The 17,938-nt window shown below is 41.7% G+C and overlaps 1 protein-coding gene across 4 annotated transcripts in view; it reads right to left on the bottom strand.

Moving 5' to 3' along the window:
- PDZD2 (PDZ domain containing 2) overlaps nt 1-17,938 on the bottom strand; it is a 410,031-nt gene that overhangs the window by 339,115 nt on the left and 52,978 nt on the right. For 3 of the 4 annotated variants that reach the window (XM_037798731.1, XM_037798734.1, XM_037798733.1), the window contains exon 1: nt 639-876. The exons of the other annotated variant lie outside the window; for it this stretch is intronic. The gene's annotated coding sequence lies outside the window, so the exon portion shown is untranslated. Of the gene's footprint in view, nt 1-638; nt 877-17,938 lie in introns of those variants that run through there. 4 annotated transcript variants of the gene reach the window in all.

The raw sequence follows: 17,938 nt of genomic DNA, 5'->3' as shown, positions 1-17,938 counted from the left end.
CTGTCCCTTCCTGTTCGCACACGCCACTTCCCTGTTGAGAAGTAAGTCCCTTGTATAAAGGCACTCCTCCATTGCTTTGAATCTAAGCTGTTCTGTGACTGCTCAATCAACGGAATATGCAGAGGCCATGCTGTGTCAGTGTTTAACAGGATTAACAGTTTCCTCTTCTTCTCGCTTGGGAGCCCTGAGCTGCCATGTAAGAAATCTGGTGAACCCGCCAAAGAGACCACATGGAGAGACCAGATGGACAGGGAGAGGCCCTGTGACTAGGGAGAAAGGGAGACAGACCCAGCTGTCCCAGCGGAACCCAGCCTTCCAAACAAACGTTCCCTGCCAAGGTCCCTGACCTGAGAGTGAAGACTTCCTGGGCCTCCTCGGCCAGCCCAGCCACAGCTGAATTCCACTAAGAGGTCCAAGTCCACACCATGTGGAACAGAAAACTGACCAGCCCAATTCTGCCCAAATTCCTGGCCTGAAAAATCATAGTCAATAAAATGATTGTTCTCTTAAGCCACTCTGTTTGGAGTGGATTGCAATGCAAAATAGATAACCAGAATGGGTCCACTCCACAGACAACTGCAAATACTTCCTGGGGTTCTGAGTTCTTGGGCAGAACCTGTAAGTCCCCTGGGCCTTACCACTTCCAAGAGAAGCCAGGAATCTGCATTCTGGACCAGGACACCACACTTCTGATCATCCACAGCCTCGGCCTCAGCTCACCACCAACTCTTCTCCTTGAAGTCAACACGTACAATTTCTCAAGAAGCCAAGTTAATCACTGACTATAAGACTCAAAGGTTCCAAGTGTTGTCTATTTGCTGTTCTGTTTTCAAGGGATGCAAAGGGCAAACCTCTCCTTCTGAGACCAGTGCCCTTCAGAGCTGTAGCCAGTGCCTCCACTATGGACAGGAGAGCATATTGGCTCAGATCTGCATTGAAAAGCCTGTGAATCTGCTGTAGACAAACTCACTCTTTTCCAGAAACAGGGTAACAGCAGCTCGGGATGTGCTTGGCTTGATGAAGTGAAGTGTGGCCCTAAAGCTCACAAGGTCTAACAACGCTCATTTTCCACATGAGGACAATGAGGCTTAAGGAAGTCAGCAAAGACTGCAGCCAGACATCAGGCCACCTGAGTCACTGTCATTGCCGGTCTGGATGTATTGTGTCCCCCCAGATGCCATGTACTTTAATGCAATCTTGTGGGGGCAGACATATTAGTGTTGATTAGGTTGGAATGTTTTGATTGAGTGTTTCCATGGAGATGTGACTCACCCAACTGCAAGTGACACCTTTGATTAGGGTGTGATCTGTTGATTAGATTATTTCCATGGAGGTGTGGCCCCACCCATTTAGCTTGGGTCTTGATTAGTTTACTGGAGTCCTTTAAAAATACTGGCACAGAGGGAGAACCTAAGATGGCGGCTAGGTGAGACAGAGCAAAAAAACACCTCTGTGAAAAATACTAGATAAAAACCAGAAAGTGACCCAGATCACCAGTTCCAGCAAAGGGAGTCTGCATTCTGAAACGAGTGAGTGAGCCAGCTGAAAGTCCCATGGCCATGCTGCGGTGTGGGGAAACCATAGGTTGGCATTTGGAGACGGACTGGTTCTTTTAAAAAAAAAAAAAACCCGGGAGCGGCTGCGGGTATGATGGGGAGAACCGCTCAGTGTAGCATGGCAGGAGTGGGCTGGGCCAACACCTCGGTGTCTGGTGTGGAGGATAGCCCTTCCCACACCCACTGCTGATTGTCTTGGGGCCAGGGGAGCAGAGGGGAGCCAAAAGGTGAAAGAAACCGCACCCCTTGCAGCCATCTCCCTGGCGGGCTGGGGACACTCCTGCCCAGGGCCAGACCCACAGCCCGGAGCTGCGCCAAGAAATCCAGTATGATGGGGAGTCTTTCCCACAGCACCATGCACATGCCATAATATCAGCCATGGACAGTGGCCTTTAGTGCACCCACAGCTGGTTGTCCCGGAGTTGGCAGGGTGGAGCTGTGCGAAGGCATGGAGATTAGCGTGTCCCATTCAACCATCTTTACATCAGGCTGGAACACCCTTGCACGGCCCAGTGGCCCAGGGCTTCCCTGGAGGGCTGGCACACACTTGTGACGTGGCACAACCTTCCCTCAGCAGAGATCCTGGAAGAGCACAGCTGAGAAGGGGGACCCACTTGGAAATCCCAGGGACCCTATGCTAATACCAAGGACTTGTGGGTCAGCGGCAGAGACAATCTGTGGCAAGACTGAAATGAAGGTTTAGGCTCTTGCAACAGCCTTAAATCTCCAGGAACACCAGGGAGGTTTGATTATTAAAGCTGCCCTGCCTCCCTAACCACCCAGACACACGTCCCACATTCAGGGCGGACAGCACCAACAACACACCCAAATTTAGTGCACCAATTGAACCCCACAAGAATCAGATCCCCACACACCACAAAGACAAAGTTGGGGAGAACTCACTTGAGGGGAATAGGTGACTCATGGACGCCATGTGCTGGTTAGTTAGAGAAAGTGCACACCACCAAGCTGTAGTTCTGACAAATTAGAGATCAAGTAAAGCAAATGCCAAGAGGCCAAAAACAACAGAAAATCTTAAAGCATATGATAAAACCAGACAATATGGAGAACCCAAACCCAAACACCCAAATCAAAAGATCAGAAGAGACAGTACTTGGCGCAATTAATCAAAGAACTAAAGACAGACAACAAGAGCATGGCACAGGATATAAAGGACATGAAGAAGAGCATGGCACAGGATATAAAGGACATAAAGAAGACCCTAGAAGAGCATAAAGAAGAAATTGCAAGAGTAAATAAAAAAATAGAAGATCTTATGGAAATAAAAGAAACTGTTGGCCAAATTACAAAGAATCTGGATACTCATAACACAAGATTAGAGGAAGTTGAACAACAACTCAGCCTCCTCAAGGACCACAGAAAGGAAAAGGAAAGAACAAAAAGAATGTAGAAAAAAATTGAAAAAATCGAAACGGATCTCAGGGATATGATAGATAAAATAAAATGTCCAAATTTAAGACTCATTGGTGTCCCAGAAGGGGAAGACAAGGGTAAAGGTCTAGAAAGACTATTCAAAGAAATTGTTGGGGAAAACTTCCCAAACCTTCTACACAATATAAATACACAAAGCATAAAGGCCCAGCGAACTCCAAATAGAATAAATCCAAATAAACCCACTCCAAGACATATTCTGATCAGACTGTCAAAAACTGAAGAGAAGGAGCAAGTTCTGAAAGCAGCAAGAGAAAAGCAATTCACCACATACAAAGGAAACAACATAAGACTAAGTAGTGACTACTCAGCGGCCACCATGGAGGCGAGAAGGCAGTGGCATGACATATTTAAAATTCTAAGAGAGAAAAATTTCCAACCAAGAATACTTTATCCAGCAAAACTCTCCTTCAAATTTGAGGGAGAGCTTAAATTTTTCACAGACAAACAAACACTGAGAGATTTTGCTAATGAAAGACCTGCCCTACTTCAGATACTAAAGAGAGCCCTACTGACAGAGAAGCAAAGAAAGGAGAGAGAGAGATAAAGAATTTTAACAGACATATATAGAACATTACATCCCAGGTCACCAGGACACACATTCTTCTATAGTGATCACAGATCTTTCTCCAGAATGGACCGTATACTGGGATATAAAATAAGCATCAATAAATTAAAAAAAAAAAAAAATTGAATTTGTTCAAAGCACATTCTCTGACCACAATGGAATACAAATAGAAGTCAATAACCATCAGAGACTTGGAGAATTCACAAACACCTGGAGGGTAAAAATGAGGGGGAGATGAAAACATTCCCAGACAATCAAAAGCTGAGGGACTTCATCACCAGTAATCAGTCCTATAAGAAATGCTAAAGGGAGTTGAGCAGGCTGAAAGGAAGGGACACTAAACAATTTACTGAAACTACATGAAGAAATAAAGATTTCCAGTAAAGATCGCATGGTAAATATAAATAGAAATACCACTGTATTTTTGATTTGTAACTCCACTATTTACTTCCTACAGGATCTAAAATACATAAACTGTAATGATAAATCAGTGGTTTTGGACTCAATGTAAAATATTTAATTTTTGACAAGAATTACATAAAGGTGGGGGAATGATGGAGTATAGGAACATAGTTTGTGTCCTATTGAAGTTAAGTTGGTATCAAAGAAAAACAAGATTATTATAGATTTAAGAGGTTAAATTTAAGCCCCATGGTAAACACAAAGAAAGTATCAGAGAATATGACCACAGAGATGAATAGTAGAGTAGGGTTATGAGAAGTGGGGGAAGGGGCAATGGGGAGTTAAGAAATGAGCGTAGGGTTTCTGTTTTGGGTGAAGGGAAATTTCTAGAAATGGATGGTGGGAAGGTGATAGCAGTGCAACATTCTAAATGTGATTAATCCCACTAATGGAATGCTAGGGAGGGGGTGGAATGGGAAGATTTAGGCTATATATATGTTTCTACAATTGAAAAAAAAAGTCTAAATAGATGACAATTAAATGCCAAGGATGATCCTGGATGGGATCTGAGGATGGAGGACAGGAAGCTCAAAGGGACACAGATGGGACATAAGGAAAAAAAGGAAATATAGAATGTAAGCTTTGTATCAATGCTGAATTTCTTGAACTTCTGAACTGCGCTTAATGGGATTGCATAAAAGAATGTTCTTGTTCATGGGAAACGTATATGTGAATTATATTGTTTGTTCAAAGATGTGTGCAGTTTGCTCTCATATGTTCAGAAGACAGAGCAATAGATGATGGGTAACAGGGAGAGAGGTAGGGAGGGAGAGAGGGAGGGAAAGAAAGAAATGGTGGTGTGACAGGATGTTAAAGTTGGTGGATATGGGTATTGGGGGAGGGGGGTCGGGGTATGCTGGAGTTCTGTGTATGGGGTTTGTATTGTTTTTGCAACTGTTCCTGTAAGTTTGAATTTATTTCAAAATAAAATTCAAAAAATAAATAAATAAAATAAAGACACAGTCTAAAATTAAAAAAAAAAAATACTGGCACAGTGATTGTGAAAACCTTGTGGATCATACTCCCTTTATCTAGTGTACGGATGGATGAGTAGAAAAATGGGGACAAAAACGAAATGAAAAATAGGGTGGGATGGATGGGGTGATTTGGGTGTTCTTTTTTGCTTTTATTTTTTATTCTTATTCTGATTCTTTCTGATGTAAGGAAAATGTTCAAAAATAGATTGGGGTGATGAATGCTTAACTATATGATGGTACTGTGTGAACAGCTGATTGTACACTATGGATGATTGTATGGTATGTGAATATATTTCAATAAAACTGAATTTAATTAAAAAAAAAAATACTGGCACAGGCCCAGAGGTTTGCTGGCTTAGCTCAGAGATGCTTGGAGTTGTGGATCCCTGACATGGGTTGACGCTTAGACATTTTGGAGAACGCCATTTTGAAACACAACCTGGGAGCAAGCTGACACCAGCCATGTGCCTTCCCAGCTAACAGGGGTTTTCCAGATGCCAACGGCCTTTCTCCAGTGAAGGTATACTCATGTTTATGCCCTGGTTTGGACAAATTTATGGCGGTAGAACTGTAAAGTTGTAACTTAATAAATCCCCTTTATAAAAGCCAATCCATTTCTGGTATTTTGCATAATGGCAGCATTAGCAAACTGGAACACTGTCCAAGAGCACTATCTCCCTGTTGACTGGTGCTGGGAAGAGGTGATGGCCCCAGGGAAATGCCTCCTCTGCCTGCACTCTGGTTTACAGAGTGTCCCACCCACCCACCCACACTTTGAGGTCCCTGTGCCTTAAGGCAAGTGTGCAGTCAAGCACAGGCTTGTTTCCACTCTGGGTTCAGTGAAAAGCTCACAATAGGCAACAGCAAAAAGACCCTCTCCCCCTCTCTAACTCTCCTTCCATCCTCCAACACACTTAGGCACACAGTATCTTGGGACACAGTACATTTAGGGGCTCAGGAATGTACATGTGTACCCTCTGCCAGATGCATTCTCTGATGCAAAACCATAAGGGATGAGCCTTGCTGGTTCCTGTTTTAGCAAAAAGGATGGTCCACATCCCCTGCACTGGTGTCCATCCACTGATGAATGTCTTGTCTGGACTCTGGCACCTGGAAGTGCCCCTGGCTGCCATGACCCCTTCTTGAAGACTAAGGCTTAGAGGCATCTCAGAGAGACTCAGCAGATGGGAAGAGCTTCTCACACAACAATCATTATCACCAGTCACTATTGGAAATTGTTGCAACATGTACTTTTTTATTAACAACAATTTCCAACGTGCCAGACACTGTACTGGGTGCTTTGCAAATGGGTTATCTCATTTCATCCCCATAATGATGCAACGAGGTAGGCTCTCATCTCCATTCTTTATAGACGAAGAAACTGGAGCTCAAAGAAGTTCAGAAACAAACTCAGGGTGATCAGCAAGGAAGCTGCAAAGCTAGAACATGGAGAGAAGCTCAGCCAACTCCAAAATCCATGCTCTTAACCCTGATACTGCACTGATTTATACAAAGGTATCTCCATATGTGGTTCATTAATGTAATCCCTTTCAAACCTACAAAACTGTCACCCATGTGGTCCAGTCTAAGAGTGGTATTGTGCCCACAGAAATACAGTCCAGCAACCGAAATTTAAGTTCAAATAGCTAAAGTTTTCTGCCTGCATTTCTGAAGTACCGTGAAGGCGTTTCGTGGACCATAGCTATGCTTCTTAAAATTCCTGTCTCTCTAAACCACTTCCTTCACACCTCCCTTTTCAACATTCACCCTAAATCTCCACTTCACAGAAACCGAACTGGGGGAAGGCAGCAGTTCCCCTGTGCATGCTTTCCAAAAGAGCCTCCTTTACAACCAGCATTTAAGGCACTATTTTGACCTAACTTCTCTAATGGCTATGGAAAAGATACTGGAGGAAACTTTGTGGAAAGTAAGTCCACAGAAGCATGGATTCTTCATCACTCAAGGGCCCAGGAGTTCCCTGGCACAGGTTTGCATCCTCCAAAGAGAAAACCTGCCCATGACTAACCCTGATCTTGACCTTCTAACAAGGACCTAAAAAGAACCACTTGGGCAAAGTGGGGTCCTCAAAGAAGTGGAGCCAAAATCCTCCTGGGGAGTCAGGGCAAGTGGGAGGAAGGCTGGGAACACGTCCTATTAATTAAATTTCTGTTTTGTCATATTCACATTCTGGGTTGTTTGTTTTAATTATCTTTTGTTTTTCTTTTGTTTTGTTTTTTCCAAATGCAGAGTCTTTAGTGAGAATTGGGTGAAAAGCTCAGGAGTGTGGGGCCCACAGTAGCTTGTCACAGGTTTTATTCACTGCCTTCCTTAAAAAGGAAGACAAAAACATCTAGGGAAAAACAGTCATCCATTTAACAGCATTAGAAGTTAAGAAATGGTTTTCCATGCAAAGACTATTTTTTTTTTCCCAAATAGCTAAAAACTTTCTTTAAAAACAAAAAGTTAGCTAAAGTTTTCTAGGTCTTACTACTACCTAACAGGTCATGATTGCAAAAGATGGAATTGAATTAGTATCATTATTCCTACGAGCTTCTTGGGAAATATGCAATCCCTGTCATAGTATTATCATAATCATTAAAAAATAATGCAGATGAGGCGGGGCAAGATGGCAGACTGGTGAGCTGTATGTTTTAGTTACTCCTCCAGGAAAGTAGGTAAAAAGCCAGGAACTGCGTGGACTGGACACCACAGAGCAATCTGTCTTTGGGCATACTTCATACAACACTCATGAAAACGTGGAACTGCTGAGATCAGCGAAATCTGTAAGTTTTTGCGGCCAGGGGACCCGCGCCCCTCCCTGCCAGGCTCAGTCCCGGGGGAGGAGGGGCTGTCAGCTCCAGGAAGGAGAAGGGAGAATTGCAGTGGCTGCTCCTATAGGAAACTCATTCTACTGATTCAAACTCCAACCATAGATAGACTGAGGCCAGACACCAGAGACTCTGAGAGCAGCCAGCCCAGCAGAGAGGGGACGGGCATAGAAGGAAAACAACACGAGAAGCTCCAAAGTAAAAGCAGAGGATTTTTGGAGTTCTGGTGAACACAGAAAGGGGAAGGGCGGAGATCAGGCCTTGAGGCGCATATGCAAATCCCGAAGCAAGGCTGATCTCTCTGCCCTGGGCACCTTTCCTTAATGGCCCTGGTTGCTTTGTCTATTAGCATTTCAATAACCCATTAGATCTCTGTGGTGGGCCGTTTTTTTTTTTTTTTTTTTTTTTTTTAAATCCTTTTTGCTTTTTCTAAAACAATTACTCTAAGAAGCTCAATACAGAAAGCTTCAAAGAATTGAAATTTGGGCACGTCAAGTCAAGAGCAGAACTAAGAGAGCTCTGAGACAAAAGGCAATAATCCAGTGGCTGAGAAAATTCACTAAACAACACAACTTCCCAAGAAAAGGGGGGTGTCCGCTCACAGCCACCATCCTGGTGGACAGGAAACACTCCTGCCCATCGCCAGCCCCATAGCCCAGAGCTGCCCCAGACAACCCAGTGTGACGGAAGTGCTTCAAATAACAGGCACACACCACAAAACTGGGCGTGGACATTAGCCTTCCCTGCAACCTCAGCTGAATGTCCCAGAGCTGGGAAGGGGGAGCAGTGTGAATTAACAGAGCCCCATTCAGCCATCATTTGAGCAGACTGGGAGCCTCCCAACACAGCCCAGCAGCCCAGAACTGCCCTGGGGGGACGGCACTCACCTGTGACATAGCACAGTCATCCCTCAACAGAGGACCCGGGGTGCACAGCCTGGAAGAGGGGCCCACTTGCAAGTCTCAGGAGCCATACGCCAATACCAAAGACTTGTGGGTCAGTGGCAGAGACAAACTGTGGCAGGACTGAACTGAAGGATTAGACTATTGCAGTAGCTTTAAAACTCTAGGATCATCAGGGAGATTTGATTGTTAGGGCCACCCCCCCTCCCCGACTGCCCAGAAACACGCCCCACATACAGGGCAGGCAACACCAACTACACACGCAAGCTTGGGACACCAATTGGGCCCCACAAGACTCACTCCCCCACTCACCAAAAAGGCTAAGCAGGGGAGATCTGGCTTGTGGAGAACAGGTGGCTCGTGGACGCCACCTGCTGGTTAGTTAGAGAAAGTGTACTCCACGAAGCTGTAGATCTGATAAATTAGAGATAAGGACTTCAACTGGTCTACAAACCCTAAAAGAACCCTATCAAGGTCAGCAAATGCCACGAGGCCAAAAACAACAGAAAATTATAAAGCATATGAAAAAACCAGACGATATGGATAACCCAAGCCCAAGCACCCAAATCAAAAGACCAGAAGAGACACACCTAGAGCAGCTACTCAAAGAACTAAAGATGAACAATGAGACCCTAGTACGGGATATGAAGGAAATCAAGAAGACCCTAGAAGAGCATAAAGAAGACATTGCAAGACTAAATAAAAAAATGGATGATCTTATGGAAATTAAAGAAACTGCTGACCAAATTAAAAAGATTCTGGACACTCATAGTACAAGACTAGAGGAAGTTGAACAACGAATCAGTGACCTGGAAGATGACAGAATGGAAAATGAAAGCATAAAAGAAAGAATGGGGAAAAAAATTGAAAAACTCGAAATGGACCTCAGGGATATGATAGATAATATGAAACGTCCGAATATAAGACTCATTGGTGTCCCAGAAGGGGAAGAAAAGGGTAAAGGTCTAGGAAGAGTATTCAAAGAAATTGTTGGGGAAAACTTCCCAAATCTTCTAAACAACATAAATACACAAATCATAAATGCTCAGCGAACTCCAAATAGAATAAATCCAAAAAAACCCACCCCGAGACATATACTGATCACACTGTCAAACACAGAAGAGAAGGAGCAAGTTCTGAAAGCAGCAAGAGAAAAGCAATTCACCACATACAAAGGAAACAGCATAAGACTAAGTAGTGACTACTCAGCAGCCACCATGGAGGCGAGAAGGCAGTGGCACGATATATTTAAAATTCTGAGAGAGAGGAATTTCCAGCCAAGAATACTTTATCCAGCAAAGCTCTCCTTCAAATTTGAGGGAGAGCTTAAATTTTTCACAGACAAAGAAATGCTGAGAGAATTTGCTAACAAGAGACCTGCCCTACTGGAGATACTAAAGGGAGCCCTACAGACAGAGAAACAAAGACAGGACAGAGAGACTTGGAGAAAGGTTCAGTACTAAAGAGATTCGGTATGGGTACAATAAAGGATATTAATAGAGAGAGGGAAAAATATGGCAAACATAATCCAAAGGATAAGATGGCCGATTCAAGAAATGCCTTCACGGTTTTAACGTTGAATGTAAATGGATTAAACTCCCCAATTAAAAGATATAGATTCGCAGAATGGATCAAAAAAAATGAACCATCAATATGTTGCATACAAGAGACTCATCTTAGACACAGGGACACAAAGAAATTGAAAGTGAAAGGATGGAAAAAAATATTTCATGCAAGCTACAGCCAAAAGAAAGCAGGTGTAGCAATATTAATCTCAGATAAATAGACTTCAAATGCAGGGATGTTTTGAGAGACAAAGAAGGCCACTACATACTAATAAAAGGGGCAATTCAGCAAGAAGAAATAACAATCGTAAATATCTATGCACCCAATCAAGGTGCCACAAAATACATGAGAGAAACATTGGCAAAACTAAAGGAAGCAATTGATGTTTCCACAATAATTGTGGGAGACTTCAACACATCACTCTCTCCTATAGATAGATCAACCAGACAGAAGACCAATAAGGAAATTGAAAACCTAAACAATCTGATAAATGAATTAGATTTAACAGACATCTACAGGACATTACATCCCAAATCACCAGGATACACATACTTTTCTAGTGCTCACGGAACTTTCTCCAGAATAGATCATATGCTGGGACATAAAACAAGCCTCAATAAATTTAAAAAGATTGAAATTATTCAAAGCACATTCTCTGACCACAATGGAATACAATTAGAAGTCAATAACCATCAGAGACTTAGAAAATTCACAAATACCTGGAGGTTAAACAACACACTCCTAAACAATCAGTGGGTTAAAGAAGAAATAGCAAGAGAAATTGCTAAATATATAGAGACGAATGAAAATGAGAACACAACATACCAAAACCTATGGGATGCAGCAAAAGCAGTGCTAAGGGGGAAATTTATAGCACTAAACGCATATATTAAAAAGGAAGAAAAGAGCCAAAATCAAAGAACTAATGGATCAACTGAAGAAGCTAGAAAATGAACAGCAAACCAATCCTAAACCAAGTAGAAGAAAAGAAATAACAAGGATTAAAGCAGAAATAAATGACATAGAGAACAAAAAAACAATAGAAAGGATAAATATCACCAAAAGTTGGTTCTTTGAGAAGATCAACAAGATTGACAAGCCCCTAGCTAGACTGACAAAATCAAAAAGAGAGAAGACCCATATAAACAAAATAATGAATGAAAAAGGTGACATAACTGCAGATCCTGAAGAAATTAAAAAAATTATAAGAGGATATTATGAACAACTGTATGGCAACAAACTGGATAATGTAGAAGAAATGGACAATTTCCTGGAAACATATGAACAACCTAGACTGACCAGAGAAGAAATAGAAGACCTCAACCAACCCATCACAAGCAAAGAGATCCAATCAGTCATCAAAAATCTTCCCACAAATAAATGCCCAGGGCCAGATGGCTTCACAGGGGAATTCTACCAAACTTTCCAGAAAGAACTGACACCAATCTTACTCAAACTCTTTCAAAACATTGAAGAAAATGGAACACTACCTAACTCATTTTATGAAGCTAACATCAATCTAATACCAAAACCAGGCAAAGATGCTACAAACAAGGAAAACTACCGGCCAATCTCCCTAATGAATATAGATGCAAAAATCCTCAACAAAATACTTGCAAATCGAATCCAAAGACACATTAAAAAAATCATACACCATGACCAAGTGGGGTTCATTCCAGGCATGCAAGGATGGTTCAACATCAGAAAAACAATCAATGTATTACAACACATTAAAAACTCGAAAGGGAAAAATCAATTGATCATCTCAATAGATGCTGAAAAAGCATTTGACAAAATCCAACATCCCTTTTTGATAAAAACACTTCAAAAGGTAGGAATTGAAGGAAACTTCCTCAACATGATAAAGAGCATATATGAAAAACCCACAGCCAGCATAGTACTCAATGGTGAGAGACTGAAAGCCTTCCCTCTAAGATCAGGAACAAGACAAGGATGCCCGCTGTCACCACTGTTATTCAACATTGTGCTGGAAGTGCTAGCCAGGGCAATCCGGCAAGACAAAGAAATAAAAGGCATCCAAATTGGAAAAGAAGAAGTAAAACTGTCATTGTTTGCAGATGATATGATCTTATATCTAGAAAACCCTGAGAAATCAACGATACACCTACTAGAGCTAATAAACAAATTTAGCAAAGTAGCGGGATACAAGATTAATGCACATAAGTCAGTAATGTTTCTATATGCTAGAAATGAACAAACTGAAGAGACACTCAAGAAAAAGATACCATTTTCAATAGCAACTAAAAAAATCAAGTACCTAGGAATCAACTTAACCAAAGATGTAAAAGACCTATACAAAGAAAACTACATAACTCTACTAAAAGAAATAGAAGGGGACCTTAAAAGATGGAAAAATATTCCATGTTCATGGATAGGAAGGCTAAATGTCATTAAGATGTCAATTCTACCCAAACTCATCTACAGATTCAATGCAATCCCAATCAAAATTCCAACAACCTACTTTGCAGACTTGGAAAAGCTAGTTATCAAATTTATTTGGAAAGGGAAGATGCCTCGAATTGCTAAAGACACTCTAAAAAAGAAAAACGAAGTGGGAGGACTTACACTCCCTGACTTTGAAGCTTATTATAAAGCCACAGTTGCCAAAACAGCATGGTACTGGCACAAAGATAGACATATAGATCAATGGAATCGAATTGAGAATTCAGAGATAGACCCTCAGATCTATGGCCGACTGATCTTTGATAAGGCCCCCAAAGTCACCGAACTGAGCCATAATGGTCTTTTCAACAAATGGGGCTGGGAGAGTTGGATATCCATATCCAAAAGAATGAAAGAGGACCCCTACCTCACCCCCTACACAAAAATTAACTCAAAATGGACCAAAGATCTCAATATAAAAGAAAGTACCATAAAACTCCTAGAAGATAATGTAGGAAAACATCTTCAAGACCTTGTATTAGGAGGCCACTTCCTAGACTTTACACCCAAAGCACAAGCAACAAAAGAGAAAATAGATAAATGGGAACTCCTCAAGCTTAGAAGTTTCTGCACCTCAAAGGAATTTCTCAAAAAGGTAAAGAGGCAGCCAACTCAATGGGAAAAAATTTTTGGAAACCATGTATCTGACAAAAGACTGATATCTTGCATATACAAAGAAATCCTACAACTCAATGACAATAGTACAGACAGCCCAATTATAAAATGGGCAAAAGATATGAAAAGACAGTTCTCTGAAGAGGAAATACAAATGGCCAAGAAACACATGAAAAAATGTTCAGCTTCACTAGCTATTAGAGAGATGCAAATTAAGACCACAATGAGATACCATCTAACACCGGTTAGAATGGCTGCCATTAAACAAACAGGAAACTACAAATGCTGGAGGGGATGTGGAGAAACTGGAACTCTTATTCATTGTTGGTGGGACTGTATAATGGTTCAGCCACTCTGGAAGTCAGTCTGGCAGTTCCTTAGAAAACTAGATATAGAGCTACCATTCGATCCAGCGATTGCACTCCTCGGTATATACCCGGAAGATCGGAAAGCAGTGACACGAACAGATATCTGCACGCCAATGTTCATAGCAGCATTATTCACAATTGCCAAGAGATGGAAACAACCCAAATGTCCTTCAACAGATGAGTGGATAAATAAAATGTGGTATATACACACGATGGAATACTACGCGGCAGTAAGAAGGAACGATCTGGTGAAACATATGACAACATGGATGAACCTTGAAGACATAATGCTGAGCGAAATAAGCCAGGCACAAAAAGAGAAATATTATATGCTACCACTAATGTGAACTTTGAAAAATGTAAAACAAATGGTTTATACTGTAGAATGTAGGGGAACTAGCAGTAGAGAGCAATTAAGGAAGGGGGAACAATAATCCAAGAAGAACAGATAAGCTATTTAACGTTCTGGGGATGCCCAGAAATGACTATGGTCTGTTAATTTCTGATGGTTGTAGTAGGAACAAGTTCACTGAAATGTTGCTATAATATGTAACTTTCTTGGGGTAAAGTAGGAACATGTTGGAAGTTAAGCAGTTATCTTAGGTTAGTTGTCTTTTTCTTACTCCCTTGCTATGGTCTCTTTGAAATGCTCTTTTATTGTATGTTTGTTTTCTTTTTAACTTTTTTTTTCATACAGGTGATTTGAAAAAAGAAGGGAAAGTTAAAAAAAAAAAAAAAAAAAAAGAAAAAAGAAAAAAGACAACAAGGGAAAAAAAAAAAAAAAAAAGATTTAGTGCCCCCTTGAGGAGCCTGTGGAGAATGCAGGGGTATTCGCCTACCCCACCTCCATGGTTGCTAACATGACCACAGACATAGGGGACTGGTGGTTTGATGGGTTGAGCCCTCTACCATAAGTTTTACCCTTGGGAAGACGGTTGCTGCAAAGGAGAGGCTAGGCCTCCCTGTATTTGTGCCTAAGAGTCTCCTCCTGAATGCCTCTTTGTTGCTCAGATGTGACCCTCTCTCTCTGGCTAAGCCAACTTGAAAGGTGAAATCACTGCCCTCCCCCCTACGTGGGATCAGACACCCAGGGAAGTGAATCTCCCTGGCAACGTGGAATATGACTCCCAGGGAGGAATGTAGACCTGGCACCGTGGGACGAAGAACATCTTCTTGACCAAAAGGGGGATATGAAAGGAAATGAAATAAGCTTCAGTGGCAGAGAGATTCCAAAAGGAGCCGAGAGGTCACTCTGGTGGGCACTCTTATGCACACTTTAGACAACCCTTTTTAGGTTCTAAAGAATTGGGGCAGCTGGTGGTGGATACCTGAAACTATCAAACTACAACCCAGAACCCATGAATCTCGAAGACAGTTGTATAAAAATGTAGCTTATGAGGGGTGACAATGGGATTGGGAAAGCCATAAGGACCAAACACCACTTTGTCTAGTTTATGGATGGATGTGTAGAAAGGTAGGGGAAGGAAACAAACAGACAAAGGTACCCAGTGTTCTTTTTTACTTCAATTGCTCTTTTTCACTCTAATTATTATTCTTGTTATTTTTGTGTGTGTGCTAATGAAGGTGTCAGGGATTGATTTAGGTGATGAATGTACAACTATGTAATGGTACTGTAAACAATCGAAAGTATAATTTGTTTTGTATGACTGCGTGGTATGTGAATATATCTCAATAAAATGATGATAAAAAAAAAAAAAAAAAAAAAAAATTAACTGGTGGAAATTACCAAGGCCATCATGACCCAAGTTTAGAAAATAAAGGCTGGAAGTGGTAGACCAGGGCTGAATCCTCTCCTTAATGTTTCACCAGAGGCCTGAACTGTAGGTGACTCAAATTTGACCTTGGCCCTATGTCGGGTTGAAAGCCCAGTCCCAGGGCCACCATGTTGCATGTATTGTAGTCTTGGTGAATTTTGCTCCCCTGAGTTGTTGGGTGGCAGTTCAACTTTACAACTAAATAATGATTTTCAGAGATAGCACTTCCAGTGATGACAAACCAGAAGCTTCCATTTTGCCTTAAAAATCGCTTTGGAGGCTATATAAATTAGTTGAGAATGAATAAGCATAACCCAAGCCCAGGAAACAGACAAAGAAAAACCAGCCTCCTGCGGCATGGCCCTCCCCTTAGGACACCGGTGTCCCCTGGGCCACTGATGGTTGGGACCAGATGCTATAAGTGCGGGTTAGGCAGTGACTGCTGTTGCCCCCTACCATCTATCCCTGTGATGTGCAATTTTAATTTATAATTGTGGGTGAATTATATCTGTGCTCAGGGTCGGGAAGGGAAGAGCCAAGTGGGGCCAGGGATTTGGATAAATAAGTTGCAAAAGATCCAGTGAAAAATGCCAGGCCAAAATTGAAGAGATAGGATGCAATTGTTTCAGACTATATGAGCATGCCATTCCCTGCCACTCCACCCTGGTACTGTTAACCTCTCCGAGAATGACCACTACTCCGAGCTGGTGAGGGTGAGACAGCTCTCAGACCCGGAGGGTCTCAGGAATGATGAGGCTGCAAGTCTCTTCTAAAGATGTACAACTCTGTGATGCTTGAGGTTGCAGGGACTACAGTTCACTTTTGCCATAGTCTGTAGGTAGGTGTAAGCCTATCTTTTGATAGAGGATGTAGAACTACAAAAGAAACGATGGGATCGCTATGCTCTTAAATAAATCTGCTTTCTGCCCAGGCTCTCTCTTATAACTTCCTGTCATGCCCTCCACCCATCCCTACTCCACTGGCCATCTCTTCAAACTCTGCTCCTTGGAATAGATCACCCACTTCTCCTGGACATAACCTGGCCAAATCCTGCACCCCCTGCTTGCTAAACCACTTCTTTATTTACAAACTGAAGGCTGTTTCTGAACATGTTGCCCTCTTCACTTTGTCTGCAAGGAAGCTCAGAGTCATACCTGCATCTGGCCACTAGCAAAGTGTACAGAACCTTCTTTCATTCAGTCATTCAACAAGTATTTGCTGAACACCTACTATGTGCCAGTCACTAGCCAACTTGTATGGGATCCATATGTGAACAAATCAGGTGGAGTACCCTACCTCATAGGCCCTACGTCCTTCCTATCTTATTTTCCCTAACCTTTTGCCCTTTGCCCTGATGTCCTCCTTTTAAAAAACATTTATTGCTCTGTGTTTGTTAAGTAGTATTTGTATATATTCCCAATCTTATTATACTGCAGAAATCTATAATCTTGTGGTATTGTATATTTTTTTGTACAGGTCTAGTTGCTTTTAACAATAAGTAGGTTGGGCCATGGTAGGGGATAAATTAGATATGTACAAAGCAGAGAGCACTAGGTAGGGGTTCAATACATGGTTGTTTTCTATCTTTCTTTAACATGAACCTCAAGTCCCATCTCTCCAGAAGTCCCCAATGGTACCAGAAAACACATGAATTTTTTGTTTATTTTTTTCTCTTTCCTTAGCACATATTCACCTACCATATAGTTTACTGTCTTGCTCTGTTCTTTCATAGACTAGTCTCTAATTCTTTCCTGTGTGCACATCAGACTTCCTTGGGGTGGACTGTAAGCCTCTGGAGGGAAGACAGCACATCCAGATTTACCTAAGGATGAAGGAGGGAGTGGGCTTCCCCTCTCCCAGTCTCACGTGACACCTTTATTTTATTTTTAAAATTTGGACTTCTTTACAAAACAATACAAGGCACCTGAATTGGGAGGAGGGAAATTTGTCTGCATTTAAAAGGTAATTTGAATTTGATTTATATTTCTATACCATGAGGTGGCAAGGAGGAATTACTAGGATGCTTCAAACTAATGAAACATTTTGCATATTTAAGAGTAAAGGACAAGACTATTTCAGTATTTTCTATAATAGGGAAAGTCTCCTGTTAAATATTTGAAAAGAGGACTGGTTAAATCAATTGTGGTGCACCCAGTTAAAAAGGCTCTTTAATGAAATGGGAAGATGCCTTTATGTGTGTTGGGAGGGAGGGTGGCGGATACACAAAGCTGCATGTCGAGTATGAACCCAATTTTGTAAATGTTCTATTTACATATATATAAATAATAGAAAAGAGATTGAAAATAAATGTCTTAGAAATGGACAGAATCTCTGAGTGGTGAATTTATTGATGAATTGACTTTGCTTTTATATGTGTCTGTCTTATAAATTCGGGGAAAACCACAT

This window comes from Choloepus didactylus, chromosome 11 (assembly GCF_015220235.1).
Source record: "Choloepus didactylus isolate mChoDid1 chromosome 11, mChoDid1.pri, whole genome shotgun sequence".
In the NCBI taxonomy this organism is placed as follows: domain Eukaryota; kingdom Metazoa; phylum Chordata; class Mammalia; order Pilosa; family Megalonychidae; genus Choloepus; species Choloepus didactylus.
This window is presented reverse-complemented; position numbering and strand designations above follow the sequence as displayed.